This window comes from Lithobates pipiens, unplaced genomic scaffold (assembly GCF_037356315.1).
Source record: "Lithobates pipiens isolate NorthernLeopardFrog02 unplaced genomic scaffold, aLitPip1_a1.2 Scaffold_8, whole genome shotgun sequence".
Classification (NCBI taxonomy): Eukaryota; Metazoa; Chordata; class Amphibia; order Anura; family Ranidae; genus Lithobates; species Lithobates pipiens.
Window position 1 is genome coordinate 426,051,168 of NW_027507903.1, and position 21,331 is coordinate 426,072,498.

General features: G+C 45.4%; 1 long non-coding RNA gene across 1 annotated transcript in view; it reads left to right on the forward strand.

Moving 5' to 3' along the window:
* Positions 1 to 21,331, forward strand: part of LOC143963062 (uncharacterized) — a 167,448-nt gene that overhangs the window by 115,704 nt on the left and 30,413 nt on the right. The window contains exons 2-4 of the long non-coding RNA XR_013270872.1: positions 13,632 to 13,691; positions 16,955 to 17,104; positions 18,361 to 18,485. This is a non-coding gene — a long non-coding RNA (uncharacterized LOC143963062). The remainder of the gene's footprint in view (positions 1 to 13,631; positions 13,692 to 16,954; positions 17,105 to 18,360; positions 18,486 to 21,331) is intronic.

Consider the following 21,331-nt stretch of genomic DNA (forward strand, 5'->3'; position numbering starts at 1 on the left):
CATGATCTCAATGATTGTGAAGCATTCTCTGATTGGATGAGGAGGAGATGCTGGAGCCTGTGCTAATGAGTGATTTTCTTGTGTTCAGCAAGCAGCGGGGCAATTGCTAGGCAAAGAACCAGGAAACTAGTGGAGAACACTGTAGTAGTGGTGCCTAATGCAACTATTTACAGCTTTCACAAGGATCCCACTGATATGGTACACACATACTTACATTGATCCTAACTGGACCAATGTAACTAGATAAAAACTGAGAGGCTGAAGAAGGGGAGGTCCTCCTCAAAACAAGTCCTGAATGTTATTGGGGTGAAGATTGTAGATGTAAAAATTGCCATATCTAAACATTAGCTTCAGTAGCTTTGTTTGGTTAGCATAGGAACTGATAAAAAAAATGCACAATAAATATGTCACAGATAGCACATATATATAAAAAAAAAAAAGAAGGAACAGCATTTCAAGCTGCCTTTATCAGAAATTCTACGTTAAAAAAATGTGTGTGCTTCATATAAATAAAAGAGTCCTTTGAGCTCCAGCAGTTTTGAAAGGCAATTAACCCCATCATATTGATTTAATACAATTTATATTAAAGTGTCCCTATTTATACAACATCGTAATTAATGAGCTAGCGTAATTGAGGTCCGCAGTCACATGAAATGGCTAATATGATATATTTCAGAAGCTGTAACCGTGCACAAAAAAGAAATGATGTCAGTCGAGAACTCAAGATTTGTTTTTTAAAAGTAATTAAGCCTGCCTCCCCCTTTTTTTCTCAAGTCAACTTCCTAAAGCCGATTATATGTCTTTTAGAACAGAAAGAATAGTGACAGAAGACTGCACTTTACATTAATTAAACCAAACTTCATTTTCGGATATTTAAAGAAGGGAGAAAATTGACTCTTTGGTACGATTCTCACGGAATATTTTCGGGTTCCAAGTGCAGTAAAGTGTTAAACAGGAGGATTAAAATGCAGCAACTAATGAGCTCTATCCTTGTGTGCCTGGGAAACATCCAATAATTGTATGTAACAAGAGGCAAGAGTTGTTTGATTTCCTCTCTCATGGTCAGATTATTAATTAACTGAGTGGCTAAAAGGCATTTCTATAATCCAGGAATACTTGTCAGATGTTCATATTTAGAGAGAGACTTTGTTTTGTACTTTAAAGTAAATATGGTCATTAAATCTTCGCACATGTAAAGTTAAAATCTACCTTTATTCATCAGTTACTAACATATGTGTGGCTGTATTCAATAAGAAAGCTCAAAGTGTTAAAGCTGTCTTTGTAGACTGCTGACACCTTGTGACTATTGGTATACAGGCGTACAATGAGGTGTCACCATGCAGGAGCCAAAATCACTTATTATACGTCTCTGAGAACAACGATGAAAGTTGTCAGGATTATCCAATAGGTGCCTCCTCACTTCAGGACAGAGCTACTATTTAATGAACTTAGGATTCAATATAAGCGCAGAGTCTTTGCCACTTTGATAAACTTGCCATATAAAGTAGGCCCTCATGCTAAAATTAAACTTTCTTCCTCTCCAACCATCTCCCCTCAACTTAATTTAAATTCACCCCTTTTTTCATGTTCCTGTCTGCCCTTCAGTCCTCCATTCTTCTTCCTGATGGGCTGTGCTCCCAGGGCCTTGTGGGATATGCATGTCATATATGCCAGAAGGCATTGGCTCCCATGAGTGGGTGCAGGCCTGGCGGCACATCATAGGGAGTTGACTGCCTCCCAGTAATGTCACAGAGGAAGTTGGTGGCATAGGACCTAAGCGGTGGCAGCAGGGAAGGGCATTTCAACAAGACAATGCTGGATCTGGTGAATAGAGTAAAGTATCTGAAATGAGGACAACCCAGCATCAGGTAAGTAAAAGTGTAAAAAAAAAATGGCTACTTTATTAGCAAAGTATAATACACAGAGTTATGATGACCCACAGGGCTAGCCATATACTGTTCAATTTCTCATGTTTCACCCCAAATCCATAAATCTCTCCATCCATGCTAAACAATGTAGATGGAGGATCCTCGTCAGCAGGCTACTGTATTCTTACCTAATGCAGTCATTGTTCCTCTGATAACTTTCCACTCGCCCTCTTAAGTTTTTCAATTCAAGTTTGTCGAGCCACGTGGTGCCAAAAAGGGTCATCCACTGAATAAATCTTGACTGATTCAGCAGGAATTGGATGAGTATTGAGCCCTGTATGACTAGCATAGGAATCAGCTTGTTAGCTGCGTTATAGGAAGGAGTACAGATGTATCTTTGTACCCCTAGAGGCCGACAGAGTAACTACATGTTAAATCTTGAGGTGGCATTAAAGTGATTGTTACCCCCCTCAAAAAAAGAGAAAAACTATGTTGATGTCCCTTTAAGGCGCAAGCTGTAGCATAGTGCTTTTGCTTTTTCAATTGCCCCTTTCTATCTCCTACAGCAGTGTTTCTCAACTCCAGTCCTCAAGGCGCACCAACAGGTCATGTTTTCAGGATTTCCACTATTTTGCACAGGTGATTTGATCAGTTTTCACTGCCTTAGTAATTACCACAGCCATTTCATCTGAAGGGAAACCTGAAAACATGACCTGTTGGTGCGCCTTAAGGACTGGAGTTGAGAAACACTGTCCTACAGTACCTGGCTCATCCTGCCTGGTCCTGACTTCCATCCTGAGAGCTGACCACATTTATCATGGCTTCTGAGCTATGAAACCGTGGTCAGAACATATGCCTCTGTCATTGCAGCTCTCCTATGTGCCTCTCTGCATCCCTACTTCCTCCCCCTCCCTCTCCCTGTCAGTTCCGTAGCTCTCTGTAGCTAGGTTTGAGAGCATGACCTCCTCCACTCCAAACTATTGGGGACATTTGAGTTAACAACCACTTTAAGGCAGCTCTCTAAATTACATTTTCACACACACATTTCTCTTCTATTGACACTACCCACGAGCATCCACTTTTCTGCCCAGCATAAGCAGCAATAACTTTTCTGAGCTGGAGCTGCAGAACATGTTTCGGTCTCCACCAGCCTATGACCAGCCTCATGACCTGTCACTCCTTTTGATGACTTCTTTGAGACACATTTGTTCAAACTTCACACTCATGTTTTAGAAAACTAAACACTCCTCAAGAGCTTTCTTCCCTGTGACTCCCAGGCCATGTCCCTAGGAAGCCCCATACTGACCCAAAGAGGGAGCTTCCAAGCAGCTAGGGTAGGGAACAAAAGCACACAACAGTACTCTTACTACTTGGGCCCTCCGCCACTCCCAAGTCACTAATTTCTTGGTCAGCTGGCTACTATGTTTTCTGAATATCCAACCCAACTGCGACACCTCCACAAAGTTACTTTGACACAGTTGGCCAGCTTAAAGCAGTTGTAAACCATTGCTTTTTTTTTTTTTTGCTTACCTGCAAGGCAAAGGCATAATGTGCTAGTATGCATTGCAGTTTTGGCTATGGCATTGTCCCCGTCTTTGTCCACCTGCTAGCTGATTGATGTGGTCGGTCCCTGGGTGGAAACTCAAACCTGTTATAAATCAGATAATCCCTCACTTGTGATAGATGCTTGTGATAGAGAGTGATACGTGTGTTATTCCTGATCAAGCCCCCGTCTGTCTGCGCTGCTCTGCTAGTTTGGATTTCCCTGTGTATGACGTTGAATTGGATTTTGGACTATTTCCTCAACTCAGCCTGTCTTTTACCTGGACTGCCATAGAACCACACTATCTATCTGCTAACCACAAGTATATGTTTGGTTTGCTCAGTTTGCAACTGCTCTGGCATGGTGGCCAGGCACTATAGCATTGTGTATAAGTCCTGGGGGCAACCGAGTACTGGTAGGCCTGCTTGCCTTATGGGAAATGGGGCTGCTATAGGTGAAGAACACAGTAGACAGCTATAGTGTTTGATCACCTGCGTTGGGGTAGATTTGACATTATCACAAGCCTTTTACAAAAAAAAATTCTGAGAAGATGGACTCTATACAGGCCCATTTATTTGCTGAGGAAATTTGCAAAATGACACGCCAAGTCCAGGAACTGTCTTTACGTGTAAACGCACCTCCAGCAGTAATGCAGGAGCCAGAGCCCACAGTTAACCCGCCTGATTGTTTTTCTGGTGACCCATATTTTTTCCAACTTTAAAAATAGTTGTATGCTATATTTTAAGCTTAAGCCACACTCTTCTGGTTCTGAAGCAAAGCGGGCTAACAAGGCACTATAGCATTGTATATAAGTCCTGGGGGCAACCGAGTACCAGTAGACCTGCTTGCCTTATGGGAAAGGGGGCTGCTATAGGTGAAGAACACAGTAGCCAGCTATAGTGTCTGACCACCTGCGTTGGGGTAGACATGACATCAAGCTATTGGGATTTGAGCACAGGCATATCTTTTTTCTGTTGCATTGTAGGTCAGTGACCAGACCTGAACCTAGTAGCTCTCCCCCATTTAGGTGTCTGTTTGCCCCAGATTGGCATTGCGTCCACCGTCGAATTTGCATTTGCAGAGCAGAGTAGGACTGGCCATAGAGGAATTACTTTGACGCAGTTGGCCAGCTTAAACATGTATTGCAATGTATGTGTGACCTAAAAATCCCTGTTTTGTATTGCAAAGTTTTCTAGAAAGGGTATATATAAGTGTACACAGGGCCGGTGCTACCACTAGGCGAATTAGGCAATCGCCTAGGGCGCACTGCTGCCTAGGGCGCCTGGCTGCTGGTTTCTCTAATCCCTGTCCCCCACCAGTCTCCGTGTTATGTAAGTGTTCGGTGGAGGTGCGGTGCTGTATAATGCAGGTGATACCGCCTGGGGCCCCTGCAGAATGTCACATGTACTCAGGCAGGCGCTCCGTTCACCTGTAGTATCATTAGAGGCGCAGCGCAGCACTGGGGGATGTGTCCTGAGTCAGCCGACAGAATGAAAACAAACACTTCCCCTGCTGCTGCGCGCCACTATGATTATACCAGTGACCTGTGTCTCTGGTCTCTTTCAGTCCTGCCAGCTCTGCCCATACATGATTCAGTCACTGAATTTCAGTGACTGAGATTTGTATCCGAGTCTAATCATGTGATCCCTGACCCTGCCCCCGTGTGTCACTTGCAGAGGCCAGCTCTCCCTCCCGGTGTTCTATCACCTCTCCTATGCAGCGGAAGGTGTCACTTCACATGCAGACATACTACAGCCGATCAGAGTAGTCAGTGCCTGGTCAGTGGTGATATCTGGAGGCATGGAGGCGGGGTTTGTACTGGACAGAGTCATCGGATGCAGTCTGCAGAGCAGAACCCCAGTGAGTGAACTTCAACTACACTGTATTACTGTATAGTGTGTATGTATGGATCTTTCCTCAGACTCCTCACATGTGTGATGTCATGATTGTCCCAGCACATGGCCTGAATGTAAGAGTCCCTCTCCTCTTCCCCACACTCCTCATCCCTCTCCTCCTCCTTCTCTCCTAACACCCCTTCTCCCCTTCCTCTCCCTCATCCTTTCCCCCCCTCCACACACCTCCCACCCTCTCCTCCTCCCTCACACCCCCTCTCCTCCTCCCTCACACTCCTCATCCCTCTCCCTCTCCTCTCCTCTCCTAACACCTCTTCTCCCATCCTCTCCTCATCCTTTCCCCCCCTCCACACACCTCCCACCCTCTCCTCCTCCCTCACACTCCTCATCCCTCTCCTCCTCCTCCTCCTCTCCTAACACCTCTTCTCCCCATCCTCTCCTCATCCTTTCCCCCCTCTCCACACACCTCCCCCCTCTCCTCCTCCCTCATACTCCTCATCCCTCTCCTCCTCCTCTCCTAACACCTCTTCTCCCCCTCCTCTCCTCATCCTTTCCCCCCTCTCCACACACCTCCCCCCTCTCCTCCTCCCTCATACTCCTCATCCCTCTCCTCCTCCTCCTTTCCTAACACCTCTTCTCCCCCTCCTCTCCTTATCCTTTCCCCCCCTGCACACACCTCCCACCCTCTCCTCCTCCCTCACACTCCTCATCCCTCTCCTCCTCCTCCTCTCCTAACACCTCTTCTCCCCTCCTCTCCTCATCCTTTCCCCCCTCTCCACACACCTCCGCCCTCTCCTCCTCCCTCATACTCCTCATCCCTCTCCCCCTCCTCCTCTCCTAACACCTCTTCTCCCCCTGCTCTCCTCATCCTTTCCCCCCTCTTCACACCCCCCCTCTCCTCCTCCTCCTCCTCTCCTAACACCTCTTCTCCCCTTCCTCTCCACATCCTTTCCCCCCTCTCCACACACCTCCCCCCTCTCCTCCTCCCTCACACCCCTCATCCCTCTCCTCCTCCTCTCCTAACACTTCTTCTCCCCCTCCTCTCCTCATCCTTTCCCCCCTCTCCACACACCTCCCCCCCTCTCCTCCTCCCTCACACTCCTCATTCCTCTCCTCCTCTCCCCCTCCTCCTCTCCTAACCCCCTCCTCTCCTTACACCTCTCCCCCTTCCTCCTCCCCCACACCCCTCCCCCCTCTCTCCCTCTCCCACACTCCTCATCCCTCTCCTCCTCCCCCACACTCCTCATCCCTCTCTTCCTCCTCCTCTCCCCCTCTTCTTCTCCTAACACCCCTCCTCCCCCACACTCCTCCTCCTCCCCCTCCTTCTAACACCTCTCCTGCCCCCCTCTCCTCACCCACACTCCTCATCCCTCTCCTCCTCCACCACCAACCCTTCCTCCCTCTCACTCCTCCACCCCGCTCTCCTCGTCCATCTCTTCCTCCTCCCTCCCTCCCATTCCTCCTCCCTTTCCTCTCCCCCACACTCCTCATCCCTCTCCTCCTCCTCTCCTAACACCCCTCCTCTCCTCCTCCCCCACACTTCTCATTCCTCTCCTCCTCCTCCCTCTCACTCCTCCTCCCTCACCTCTCCCCCACACTCCTCATCCCTCTCCTCCTCCTCCCCCCTCATCCTCTCCTTCCCCCCTCATCATCTCCTTCTCCCCCCATCCTCTCCTAACACCCCTCATCCTCTCATAACACCTCTCCTGCCCCCTCTCCTCCCCCTCTCCTCCTCCTCCTCCCCCACACTCCTCATCCCCCTCCTCCCCCACACTCCTCATCCCCCTCCTCCTCCTCCCCCACACTCCTCCTCTCCTTCTCCCCCACACTCCTCCTCTCCTTCTCCCCCACACTCCTCATTCCTCTTCTCCCTCACCTCACCTCTCCCCCACACTCCTCATCCCTCTCCTGCTCCTCCCCCCATCCTCTCCTCCTCCCCCTCCTCCTCTCCTAACACCCCTCCCCTCCTCCTCCTCCCCCACACTCCTCCTCCCTCTCCTAACACCTCTCCTCCCCCACACTCCTCACCCCTCTCCTCCTCCCTCCCAATCCTCTCCCCTTCCTCTCATAGCACCTCTTCTCCCCCTCTTCCTCCCCCACACTCCTCATCCCTCTCCTCCTCCTCCCCTTCCACTCCCACCCCCTCTCCTCTCCTCCCCTCTGCCCCTCTCTCTTCTTCCTCCTTCTCTTCTCTCCCCTCCTCCCTCTCCTAACACCTCTCCTCCCCCACACTTCTCATCCCTCTCCCGCTCCCTCCCAATCCCCCCTCTCCTCCTCCTCCTCCCCCTCTCCCCTTCCTCTCCTAGCACCTCTCCTTCCCCACACTCCTCATCCCTCTCCTCCTCCCTCCCAATTCTCTCCTCCTTCTCCCCTTCCCTTCTCTTCCCCTTCCTCCTATTCTCCTCCTACCCCCTCTCCTCCTCCCCCCTCTCCTCCTGTTTTCCCCCACTTTTCCTCCCCTATGCCCCCTCTCTTCCTCCTCCTCCTCTTCTCTCCCCTCCTCCTCTCCTAAAACCCCTCACTCCTCCTCCCTCTCCTCCTCTACACTCCTCATCCCTCTCCTCCTCTCCCCACTCCTCCTCCCTCTTCTCCTCCTCCCCCTCTCTTCATCCTCCTCCCCCCTCTCCCGTTTCCTCCTCTTCCTCCCCTCCTCTTACACTCCTTCCTCCCTCTCCTCCTCTCCTTCTCCTCCTCCCCCTGTCCACCCTGCCCCTCTCCTCCTCCTCCTCCCTCTCCTGAGAGAGCAACCACCAGGGATACCCACCAGTCGTACCTACCCACAGAACAGCCATCTGCAGCCACCAGCCATAGCCACTGTAGGGCAAAGGGGTGGGGTTGGAGGTCGAGCCAGGGGGCGGCAAAATGAGGTTTTGCCTAGGGTGTCAAAATTCCTTGCACCAGCCCTGAGTGTACAGAGGGTTTATCCAGAATTTCTAGTACCTCCACAAGGTTACAAGGTTTACATTCTCATACAGGTCTCTCCTCTCCAAACCCAGATGTTTTGTGTGATCACTCTCCCAGAGGATGCCATTGAATACACCACTATATACACTCAGATCAAGCAAAGCTCTTCTTCAAGTGAATACCTTTAATGAAACAGTTATAGCTTGTATTAATCACCCAACCCAGATAAAAAAAAAAAAACACTTTTCTGCCAGCCAAGCCTGACAATTTACCTACACTAACAAAACCTATTTTACTTTTAGCACACTACAGGTTGCCCTGTGGTCCATACCTTGGTTAGTTAGATCAAGTCCATCCCAAGAGCAAAAGTCCAATTCCTGGATCCATGACTAGGTTCCAGCCAAGGGACTACAGAAGAACAGAGTCCTATCACATAGCAGCACAAGTCCTCCTAACTGTTCCCACAGATGGGCAGACTGGCTGCAAGGCCTGGTATTTATATCCCACCACAAGGGGGCTGTGCCATGATCACCAAGAAGCAGGCTGGCAGCACACTTAACTCTCCCTTGACCTGAAGGCCCCATCAACCAGTACAATTACAATGTACAATGCAAAGAGGTTTGAACATAAAATAAAGCACCTACCTACAAGCTTTCATTAGTTATTATTACTATCTGATGTTGCTGACAACGGGATTATTTATAATACAAAATACTTAAAGTGCTACTAAAGTCTTGTTTTTTTACTTTAAAAATAGCAAATGTTATACTTACCTGTTCTGTGCAGTGGTTTTGCACAAAGCAGCCCTGATCCTCCTCTTCTCGGGTCCCTCATCAGCACTCCTGGCTCCTTCCTCCTGTTGAGTGCCCTCACAGCAAGCAGCATGCTACGGAGGCACCAGAATCGAGCCACAGCTCAAGACATGACACGAACCCGCGGTTTGGGACGGCCCTCATCTCTCTCCTGATTGGCTCACTGACTGACAGCCAACGGTGCCACTGCTGTGCCTCAGCCAATCAGGAGGGAGAGTCCCGAATGGCCGAGGCACTCGTGCACATCGTTGGATAGAGATCGGGCTCAGGTAAGTACTAGGGGAGCTGCTACACACAGAAGCTTTTTAATCTTAATGCAAACAATGCATTAAAGGAGTTGTAAAGTCAGAAGGTTTGTTATCTTAATGCATTCTATGCATTAAGATAAAAAGCCTCCTGTGTGCAGCAGCCACCCCAGCACCCCCTAATACTTACCTAAGCTCCCTCTCTGTCCAGGGATGTCAACGAGTATTTTGGCCACACGAGACTCTCCATCCTGATTGGCTGAGACACAGCAGTGGCGCCATTGGCTCCAGCTGCTGTCAATCAAAGTCAGCCAATCAGGAGAGAGAGGGGGCGGGGCCGGGCCCATAGCTCCATGTCTGAATGGACACAGGGAGCTGTGAATCTGCTTGGGTGCCCCCATAGCAAACTGCTTGCTGCAGGGGGAACGCAACAGGAGCGAGGGGCCAGGAGTAGCCAAGAGGGACCTGAGAAGAGGGGGATCTGGGCTGCACAGAGCAGGTAAGGATAATATGTTTGTTATTTCTATTGAAGGCTTTACAATCACTTTTTTAAAAACTAAAAAAAAAAACTGACTTTACAACCACTTTAAAAATGTATGTATAACCAAATAATGTTTTAGTTTTTGTTACAGTAAAGAGTGTTAACATCCCCTGTCAGTTAATTTTTTTTCTGTCTGTGTCATATCCTATTGGGGACATTTCCTTTCACTTACTGTCCTAGAGATGCTACAAGAAGTGAGAGAAAGTCTCTACAAATTTAAGGGAATTCACTTTTAGACTAGTTGTCACTGGAACAAATGTCCACATTAGAAGATTTCCCCTCCCCTTTTGCTCTGGTGACAACTCTGAACTATTGGATTTCCGATCAATTTCTTTGTCAGCAACAACGGTCATCACAGTCATCAAGACAAATAGAGAGGGTGAATCTACCCAGCGGCGACACAGACAGCAATATACACTTAACAGAGATTCTAATCTTTCCCTACTATATCCATATCTATTTTTCAAAGGCTATACTTACATTTTAATTTAAGACAATAGCCTTGAATCTTTCAGGCTTTTTTTTTTTAAGTGATTGTAAAAGATATAATTAAAATAAAAATAAAAATAAAAATAACAAACATGTTGTACTTACCTGATCTGTGCAATGGTTTTGCACAGAGCAGCCCCAATCCTCTTCCTCTGGTGTCCCCCATTGATGGTTCTGGCTCAACTCCCCTGCCAAGTACCCTCAATAGCAAGCCTCTTGCTAGGGGGCATTTACATAGTTAGTAAGGTTGAATAAAGACACCAGTCCACCCAGTTCAACCTGAGTGAGTGTCTACAATTGTCCCTGTACATTGTACACTCACAGCGATCCCTACCCTCAAGGAGCCCACAATTCGAGGTCCCCATTCATATACTAGGGCCAATTTTGGACAGAAGCCAATTAACCTACCAGCATGTCTTTGGAGTCTTTACGAAGGCTCACTCCCGAGCTGCGCCCCTGTGAATCAATATTGTCCATTCACACACAGAGTGTGGCTTAGCCCCATTGCCCCACTCTCTTCACATTGGCTCACTGGCTCTGATTGACAGCAGCAGGAACCAATTGCTCCTGCTGCTGTGTGAGCCAATGAGAAGAGAGAGACCCAGGAGAGCTGCTGCTCTCATCCACATCACTGGATTAAAGCGGGAGTAAACCTGCTGATTTTTTTTTTTTTTTTTACACCTGCAAGGGAAAAGGCATAACGAGCTAGTATGCACTGCATACTAGCTCATTATGAAATACTTACCTTAGAACGAGGCCCCGATATCTCACCCGATCCACTCTGAGGGAGCTGACATGTTCCCTCTGCGCGTCTTCCGGGTATCGCGGCTCCGGCACATGCGCACGGGAGTTTTCTTCCCGGCAAGGTCTGGCGTCTGCAGGACTTTCAGCCAAGAATCCCCTGTGTGCATGCGCCACTGAAGTCAGCGGCTCATTGCGAGGGGAATATCTCCAAAACCATACAGGTTTAGGAGATATTCTTTTTACCTACAGGTAAGCCTTATTATAGGCTTAGCTATAGGTTAAAGTACAAAATATAACTATACAACTGCTTTAAGATGGGGCTGAGGTGTGTATCGGGGCTGGGTGGGGAGCTGCACCCAGAAGGTTAGTTAATTCTATGCATTAAGGTAAAAAAAGTCTGCATTTAGAACCACGTTCATTTTGGATAGAGTGGAACAGGGTAGGAATCTTTGTTAGTGGGGTTTTCTTTGCTGCCTCTGTTTTCCTATGTGGAGAGATTTCCTTTTACTTCCTGTTCTGGAGAAAAAGTGAAAGGAAATCTCTCCAATGCAAGGAGAACTCCCTTCCAGGACAATTGTCTGCGCAACTTGAGTGATTTCCGTTTCACCTCTTGTTCTGGTGACAATAAAATTCTGGATTTCCCATAAATTTTTGTATTTGTCCCCAAGACAAATGAAGAGAAAGGTGAAAACATTTCTCATTACTGTTGTAACCCTAGGATAGGAAGTGAGTTAATAGCGGGATTATCAGATTAAAATAAGGAGGAGGGAAAAAGTGTAAAAAATAAAATAAAAATTTAATGCAGCCACCACATCTAAGAACTGGTAAGTTACAATACTATGAACTTTTTGGAGGGGATGTGGCAGCCATGGAACTCTTCTTCACATTTTGTGGGAATGTCCCATAGTATTAGCATTCTAGCAAAATTTCCTTTGGTGGGGAGGGGGCGGCAGACAGTATCACCCCCTAGCCGTCGGTCTGTCTGTCTGTCTGTCTGTCGGTCGGTCGGCAGGCCTGGTGCATGCACCCCATCTATGCAGCGTTTCTCCCAGGCTCTCGTGGTGGCTGCAGCTCTCCCTTCCCCTACTCTCCATGAACGACAGCACTGGCAGCACTGGCTTCTGATCCTCCTTCTCGGCGATCAGATTGAGGATCCTTTGATTGGCCAGATTTGCTGTTGTAACACCTGGGTGGGCTCATGGTGCAATGCTTTGTGCCACGACCCCACATATTTTGAAGCCTATTAGAGCCTGGCTTCCATTTCCCCCCTCCTTCACGGCGGCCAATCGGGAGTCTTCTCTTTTTGGCCAATCAGGAAAGGGTCTCACACCCACTTCTGATTGTTCGGATTGAGGATTACAAAAGTGAATATTTATTCCCTGTTGTAACACCTGGACGGGCTCATGGCGCAATGCTCTGTGCCACAAGCCCACATATTTTGAAGCCTATTAGAGCCTATGGCTTTAATAAGGTGCTTCAAAAAAAACACCCCGTGGCTGTAATTCAGGTGCCCAACGTCTCCTGAAAGGGGGTGGATGCCTGAATTGGGGGTGGCAGCAGCGGCCATGGATAGACTCATGCTATGCATGAATCTATCCATTAGTCATATAGAGGGTGGCGTGGAGAGAGGGGGTGGCACCAGGGTGCCCCTAATGGATGGGCTGCCCCTGCTGTCTTGTGTCTCTACAATTACTATGGAATGTAATCCTGCTACAGCACTGCTTCTTCTCCACCACAAATCTTGGGCCTCAGCGCAAACCTCCTTTCTTGTAAATGGCTTTATAATAGCCAGGAGAACAATAGCCTCTGCATGGAAACAGGCTGATCCTCCTGATCATTCTATTTTTCTCCAGCATTGGAACACTCACACACAATTTGAATTGATGTTTGCCATCAAAAATGGCAAACGTGCAACCTTTTGGAAGCAATAGCATAAATGGCTGAATCGTTTGAACTGCACAACAGAATTTCTAGACCAGCCTCTAATGCAGAATATATTTTTCTTTAGGTATCCCATAGAGACTTTGCCTAACTACAGAACTTGTATATCACGTACAACATTGCCATTTATAGCTTCTTCACTCATGGGTCCCTGCATCTTTACAAGTTACAATGTATAATTCAATACAGTGCTTATTCAAGATCAGTTGGATAATCTGATGAACAATACCCAAAAGCCTTTTCTTCTTTGTTTTACCTTCGCACTCCTTAATTTCTCAAGTGTTTGAGCACCACATAGTACAAATGTATTACTATTGTACCAGTTTCGTAATTAGCACTTCTGTCTCCCTTGGCGCCTCATTTGTAAATTTATTTTGCCTTCATCCTAAACTAAAATAAAAAATACTCTCAACTTTTGTTCTTGGGCTCTTTAGAGGGTATAATCTTTCCTCTGTGTTTCTATCTTGGACTATAACATCTCCCCCCAACTCATGTTGATATGAGGCAAGAAAGACAGATTCTGTAGTTTAGTAAAAGACAACTGATAATTAGGGTAGCTGCCCAGGAACAGGATTCATGGGATTATCGGGTCAAAATAATGGAAAAAAAAGTCTAAAAAAGAAAACAAATGCAGCCCCAGATCTAAGTACTGGTGAGTTTTAATATAATATAATTTTTCTTTTGCATTTAGATTTCTTTAATGCTGAGATGAGGTGCCTAATGACCAGAACATAGAGATTTCATCATACAGGTATGGTAACATAGGTAAAAGATTGGTCCTCCACAATCTGAATTTGATTTGATGTGCTTTACTTCTAATAGATTTCTGGTGTCACCAGGTCACCACTACGAGCCACTGGTCATTGTGCCATGGTTACTTCAGATTACTGCTTGCTCATCACTGCCCATTGCACTGTGCAATGACAAAACTTACTACTGAACAAACATCAAGGCATTCCATTAGTTCCTTAGATTTGCTGTGTGTTGACCTCTTTAGCCCCAGCAGATGTCTACACTGTGATCTTAACTATTCACCATGTGTGTAATGTAAGCAGGTCATATTATATGATTGTTTCTGAAGTCAATTGCCATGAACTGCTGATACGATTGTCTACAGCAAAAACAGTGACGTGGGCAATAGGTCATTGGCAATAAATAAGAGAAGAGGCTCCTTACATCTGGCAGGATGCAGGTCACATCGGCTTGGAGATGGGCTATTGTCTCAAGCATATACGTCAGTGTGTGTGCATGAGTCTCAGGGGCCTTCGGAGCATTTACAAAGAGCTGAAGGTGTTTCCTGCAAACAAAGAGTCGACTGACATAGTATAATTAGGTGACTTCCTTCATAGTAAATGTACACTATGTCAACATTTTATGGGAACTTGGATTATCACAGTTTCCCCAGAAATTGTTAAGAAAGACTTCTACACCCTTCCCCCACACTTTAGGAAAAAACAATTGTAGAATTCAGAAAGTCTTAATAATTTAGTTTTTTTTAAATTAAAGTGTATTTCACTTTAATTAAATTTAATTAAATTTACGGTTAAAATAACCTGTCTCACGACGGTCTAATCCCAGCTCACGTTCCCTATTAGTGGGTGAACAATCCAACGCTTGGTGAATTCTTCTTCATAATGATAGGAAGAGTGGACATCGAAGGATCAAAAAGTGACGTCGCTATGAACGCTTGGCCGCCACAAGCCAGTTATCCCTGTAAAAAAGTATGTAGTACATCTCAAGCGCAAGCGCACTTTCAATGTTTTATCATTTTAAAGACTCTGCATGTATATATTAATATAAAATAAAATACCTTCTGATCTGCCAAAAGTGTGCTCAGCTCCTAAGGTCTGTTCTGTGCAGACAACAGTTTTATGGACAAAGTGGTGTCAGCCCTGACCAGTTGATATTTATGAACTATTCAACCACTCCTGCTCTTCTATCTACAACAAAGGCACAAATTATTCATTTATAAAAGATACAAACTAGAAGAGCTAATTAGACTCCTTGAGATAACACAGTTAAGCCCCATACACACTATCAGATTTTCTGCTGATTTTTTCAGATTTACCAAAACCATGTAGTGCAAGGGCCTGCCTGATTACATACAAACTGAAACTCCTAAGGTTTGAACTCATATTACATGGTTTTGGTAAATCTGAAGGAGAAAATCAGCAGAAAATCTGATAGTGTGTATGGGGCTTAAGCGTGCACAGGGCACAGGACAACTCTAAGGCTCCATGCACACTGAAGCTGATAAACTGCAGTTTATTGGCGTTTGGGCGTTTTTTGTAAAAGCCCATAAACTCCACTCTATGTTAGCCTATGTGTCCATGCACACATGGACGTTTTTCAGCTTTAATGAGCAGTGGAGTTTATGGGCTTTTTTCTGAACGCCAGAAATTCGCGTTCAAAGTGCCGTTTTTCAGCGGCAAAAAACGACAAACGCTCATTAACGCTCATTAACGCTCGTTCATTAGTGTTCGGCATTCTATTTTTCAATGCATTGTGGGATTTTTGGAGTGTCCTCTGTGTATTTTTATAAAAAACGCCCATTAACGCTAACGCTGTAAAACGCTCATTAACGCTAGTATAAAACGCTGTTAAAAGCAGGTTTTTCAACCAGCGTTTTCTGCCAGCAATCTGGCGTCCAGAAATAGCTTTTTTGAGCTTCAGTGTGCATGGAGCCTTAATTTCTGACATGGTTAGTGGATATTTAGGTGGAACAGATAGAACAAAACACTTTCAGTGGTACATTTAACAAATCAAAAGGGAGAAAATAAGAGAAGTTCATTGTTTGTTGTTGTTTACATACACTTCAAATTAGGCTAGGTTCACCTCTGTACGGGTGGTTCCTGTTGCGGGTCCGTACCTGTTCCCACAGTCAGAAAATGTTCTGGATGCGTGTGTGTGCCAATACTCCTAATAGCATGCACTGGAAAATTGCACCCGTGATAAATGGGCTGCTGTGCCTGATTCTAACCCTTCCTCACTCCCAAACAAAAGTTCAGCTTGAGTTGCAATGAATTACTACTTCACCACGTTGGGATTTTGTTTTTACTTAGTTATTTTACATATCTCATTGATTGCTATATGTATGTATTTTAATATACATTGTTATTTTTCCATTTAGTGACAGGGTCTCTTTAAAGCTTGCCCCCATCACCCAACTCACCTTCGAAGTAGTCCTCTTACTGCAAAGGTGAGATATTTTACATATCTCATTGATTGCTGTATGTATGTATTTTAATATACACTACATTGTTATTTTGCCAATCAGTGACAGGGTCTCTTTAAAGCTTGTCCCCCCCCCCCCCATCGCCCAACTCACCTTTGCAGTGCCCCCCTCCCCCCCGCTGCTCCTTCCTCTGTTGTAAAACTGAATATGTAAAATGACAGAGTGGATCTTTGTAATTAAAAAGATTGCTAAGTTCCCATTTACATTTATGTTTGTGATTAATGTGCAATACTGCAACACACAGCAGCGCACATATCATGGTACTATACAGTGCTATTCACTTTTAAGGGCACTTTAATGCAGTAGCATAGAATACACCCTCACCGCAAGCACCATAATGCACAAATGCCATGTGTTGATGTACTTTGTTATAAAAAAAATAGCCATATGCCCGTTTTTGGTATATTGTGAATATTTGGTATATTGAGTTAACTTTTCTTCATAACAAGCTGATGATTGGTTGCTAGGACCACCCTGGGTCCTAGCAACCAATCACCTGCTGGTTATCTTGAAAGTTAACTACTGCAGCTCCTGCATGTCCCACTCCTGCATGCCAATCAGAACTGTATAGCCTGCTGCTCTTCACTCTGCTGAGAATGATAGTGGTGGAAGCTTGGTGGAAAAGCTGACTCCTGTATGGCAGTCCAGATTTGACAGCAACTTGGTATATATCCGGACCGTGGTGCGCCACTTAGTGAGACTAGCTCTATAGTTATCTTCTGCAATAAAATAAACCTACCTACCTGCCTGCTCACAGCTCAGTTTACATTCCAATACAGATCCTGTGTGTTGGGGTGTCTCAACTCATGCGCAGGAGCGACATCATCCCATGCTGGACACTGAAGATGGCCTCAGTTTGGCATCCGGAAGAAGCCAGGTAGAAGATACTGACACTGGTGAGGGACATCGGACCGTTCAAGGAGAGATAGGTATTGCAAACTTTATTTCTGCTTTAATGCAGAATGTCCCCATCTGTCCCTTATCTGTGCATTGCTATCCATTCAAGGTAGCAGAAACTTGCCTATATAGTTTCTATGTATAACTTTATAACAATCTATAGAGTTATAAAAAAAATTGTATTTTGTGTGAATCAGAACACATAACAGAGTTTCTCAAATTTGACTGTAAAGGAACAATACACTTTAATGCAACATAAGTTAGATGCAACACAGTGCAAGTTAGCGGTTTTGCGGGTGTGTGGAAATGCAATGCTACAGTGTAAATGGGCCCTAATTTGTTAGGGAAACTGTTATGAGAAAAAATGCGTTGCACAAGTATTTTTCTCATGATGGGTGCCCTTGAAAATCACTAAGGAAATACAGTAGTTGTATTCTTCTAGAAATAGAGTCTCACACTTCAGGATGAAGAAGACAAAACCAAGGAAGACCATGCGGTATGAGAAGAAAATATACCTGATTGACAGTATGCCTCCATTTCTTTAAACAGTGTTTAAATTTGTTTTGTTTTTTTAAATGTTATTGCTTTTATTTTGTTGGTTTCGCTTGGATGTGGCTGATTTCCCAAAGATCTTCAATAGCTTCTGGAAACAAATATTCTGTAATAATGACAGTAAAGTAGAGAGAACTTTGATGAGTAGTCTGAAGACTGCTGACACTGAAACCACTTATGCTGACCTCTATTACCCAGCAAATTTTTCACTCATCATCATTACAGACAAGGCAGGATGTAACAATGGGCTTTAAGGAGACCTGTATTGAAAAAAAGAAATATGTAGGCTGACCTCTCCTGAAAATGCTAGTTGCCTGGCTAGCATATTAAACCTTGAGTGACAGGCTTGAATAAGTATGAAGCTTAGGGGTTTGCTTTGGCTTCACTGGCTGCATGCTTGTCTGTCTTTCAAAAGCCAGAAACAGCTAGCATGTTTGGCAGAGGTCATAAACCACGGCCTCTATATTTCTTATATAAAGGCTGTTTTCATTGTTTTTAAATAAGACAAAGACCAACGTTCAAGAACCCATGGTGACCAATAATCAGGAGGCACTACTGCTTGCACGCAGATTTGGTTTACCCTTGCCTCTGTATGTGGCACTGTGTTGCTGGCTTTTACGAGCGAGATTTCTTCACGTTTGTGAGTAGTTTTACCTTGATTTTATCAATAAATTTGCTTGGGATAATGCACAAGGCTGATGCGTCCTCTTCTCTTTACTTTTTCTGTGATTATTAGGATATCCCCTATCCTGGAGGGCAGCAAGGCCAGAGAAACCATACATTGAGTAATAGATCACCCGGACATCACACTAATGCACAAGAGTGTTTGTTTGGTCTCGGTGTGCCTTTCCTCCACCTTGGGTAAGTTGTTTTTTTACTTTTTGTTTTAATTGTTTTACAATGTGTCTGGCTCGCCGTTGCAGTATGGTTAAACTGATCTCAATGGGCAAGTTTAAAATGTGGCACCACCCATCAAACTGCAGTTCGAGTCAAGAGTTAAGGCCATGATGCATTTGCATAGCACTGCCAGGCTATAATGTTAGGGTTCAGGTAGGCAGCCGGGGGGGGGGGGGTTTAAACCGTGGATCAGCTGCCTCTTTTTACAGCTCCCCTTGGCTACCCATGTATAAGGGCCCTTAGTGCATGTATACTAGGTATTTTATTTGTTTAAAACAAGCATGGCAACTGTATGTAGCGCACCTCACATAGGAGGCGCTGGTGAATAGGGATCCCCTACCCTGCATTGACAGGCACACAGTATCTTCACAGGCTCCCAGATTAAAAAAAACAGTCCAGGGCTTGTTTTTATATTTTATTGATGGGATAAAATTTGGATAGCGATATTATGAGATGCCCACTTAACTTAGAAATCTTCAGGGACAACTCTCCTATATAAAGTCTACACTCTTCGCTCTCTCTCTTCCTCCAGCACACTTGCTTGCAGAAATCTTAGCTGGCACACTAATAATTGATCTGGCAAAAAGACAACAGTCATATCTTGCAGCAAATGTCCTTTACAGGCAGGGATCGTGGGCCCCTTTGGTGTGCAGAGAAAAAGTCCACTGTCCAGCTACATTCCTGTGGCTACTGGTCCCAGCACCACCTCTTCAGGCATTGCCAGACTACCTGGCTTCAGCTTCCCTTACCACTAGCCCACCTGGCTACTTCTCCACAGTCCTCCCCGACTGCACACTCACCAGCCACCCAGCTGACTTCTCCCTGAAGATCTCCTGGACATGCTGACTCTCTGCTGATCTCACACCTGCTCCCTTGCATCAAGGACAGGACTCCTCCATGTGTTATAGAGGATCCCTCCAGCACCCAAGCCCCAGGTCACCCCAGCCCAGACTAGGGGGCACCCTCAAGGGCCAATGACAGCCTCTTCAGCACCCCATCTCCAGCTCCCACCTGAATGCCCCCTGCCCAGAATATCTAAGAAGTCCCCACCCCCTGCCAACCCACTTGCTGGGGATTGGCTGGGGCCCTCTGCAATCCTCTAGGCAGCTCCTAACCTCCTTCCCATTCTTCTGGAAGCTTCTCCAAGGTTTCAGCAAGTAGGGAAAGGTACCAGAGGTGCTTCCTGAGCCTCTCTGGGTCACTCACACTGACCCAGATTCAACCCAGTCTGGCTCTCAGCCAGGCTAAAAGGTACCTACACTAAACACTAACTATGTACACCTAGCACTCTACATTAGAAGGTGCTACATGTATATAATACACAGTGTTTTTGAAAAGTTATATGTCATCCAGTTAGCCCAGGTTCATCTGAATGGGTTGTTTTTTTAGTTCAGGTCTGAACCTGTTCCCAAAGCTGCAACCACCCACACAAGAGAAATCCTAATGGCACACTGCATGCACTGAAAAAAATTGTACATGCATCTTGTACATGCATTGGGAACAACACTGCACTTGCAGTTCTTGTGAGGGCTGAAATATCTAAAATGCTGCAGGGACTTTTTCCCTGCGTTACAGGGTGGACGGCAGCCTATTGAAATTAATGGGCTGCCGTGACCACATAAAATGTGGCTCACAAAACTGCATATGTTTGAACCTAGCCTTAGGGTTTACATTTACCTTAAGGGCCCATTCTTTCCCAGTGCAGTCCCAATGAAAAGAATTTGACTTGTTTGCTATGAAGTCAAATTATACCTTTGGGTTGCGTTCATGTGAACTGAATAAAAGCGCTGCATGCCATACTCTTTTCAGGGCAGCGTGTTTTGATGCAAACCTCAGGGGTGAATAGAAAGGAAGGCCTAGCTAGCAGTTGTGAAAGATTAGCTCTACCAGCAGATCGCACTGCATAAGAATTGTCAGAAGCATTGTTTTAACCCTTTCCGTACATTCCGATAGACTAGCACTTATCAGATTTACAATTCTTCCTGCTTGCAAAATAGAGGTTGTCTGGAATGTAAAGTGACAGCAGATAGATGCAATTGGGGCCCACCCCACGGCTGTTATCATTGTTTGCTTATATCTCTCTACCTAACCCTATTACCTTCCATGAACACTGCAATAACTGACATCCTCTCAGCACTAATGATGCTCCAGACCTGAACTGAGATGACATCCCCAGGCAATGAAACAGGCACACAGCAAACATTATCAGTGTTATTAAATAAGACAAAGACCAATGTGCAAGATCCCATGGTGACCAATCAATAATAATTTTTCATTGTTATGACTGCTCAGAACTGATAAAAGGTGGCAGGCAAGTGCTTGCTATGGGTTACAGCAGATTATTATTACACACTATAGAATTTTATTAAAGGTAACCTGTGCTGAGGATTCAGAGGCTGAACTCCTTCTGAAAATACTAGTTCCCTACTGTCATCCTGATCCAATGGTCCCTTTGGAGTAATTGACCATAACCCCAATAAGTTACCCAATACAGGTTCATGTAAATACAAAAGGGCTTTCTTCCATTTGTTATCAATAGAGATTAACTCATAGCAGATATAAAAAATCTATATGAATAATGCAGGTGCTTATATAGTACTATCAATTTACACAGCACTTTACACACATATATATTATATATATATATATATATATAGTACATTTACATCAGTCCCTGTGCTCTAGGAGCTTACTCACAGTCATACATACACATACTAGGGCCAATTTAGTCTGAAGCCAATTAACCTACTAGCAAGTCTTTGGTGTGTGGGAGGAAACCAGAGTACCCAGAGGCAACCCACGCATGAACA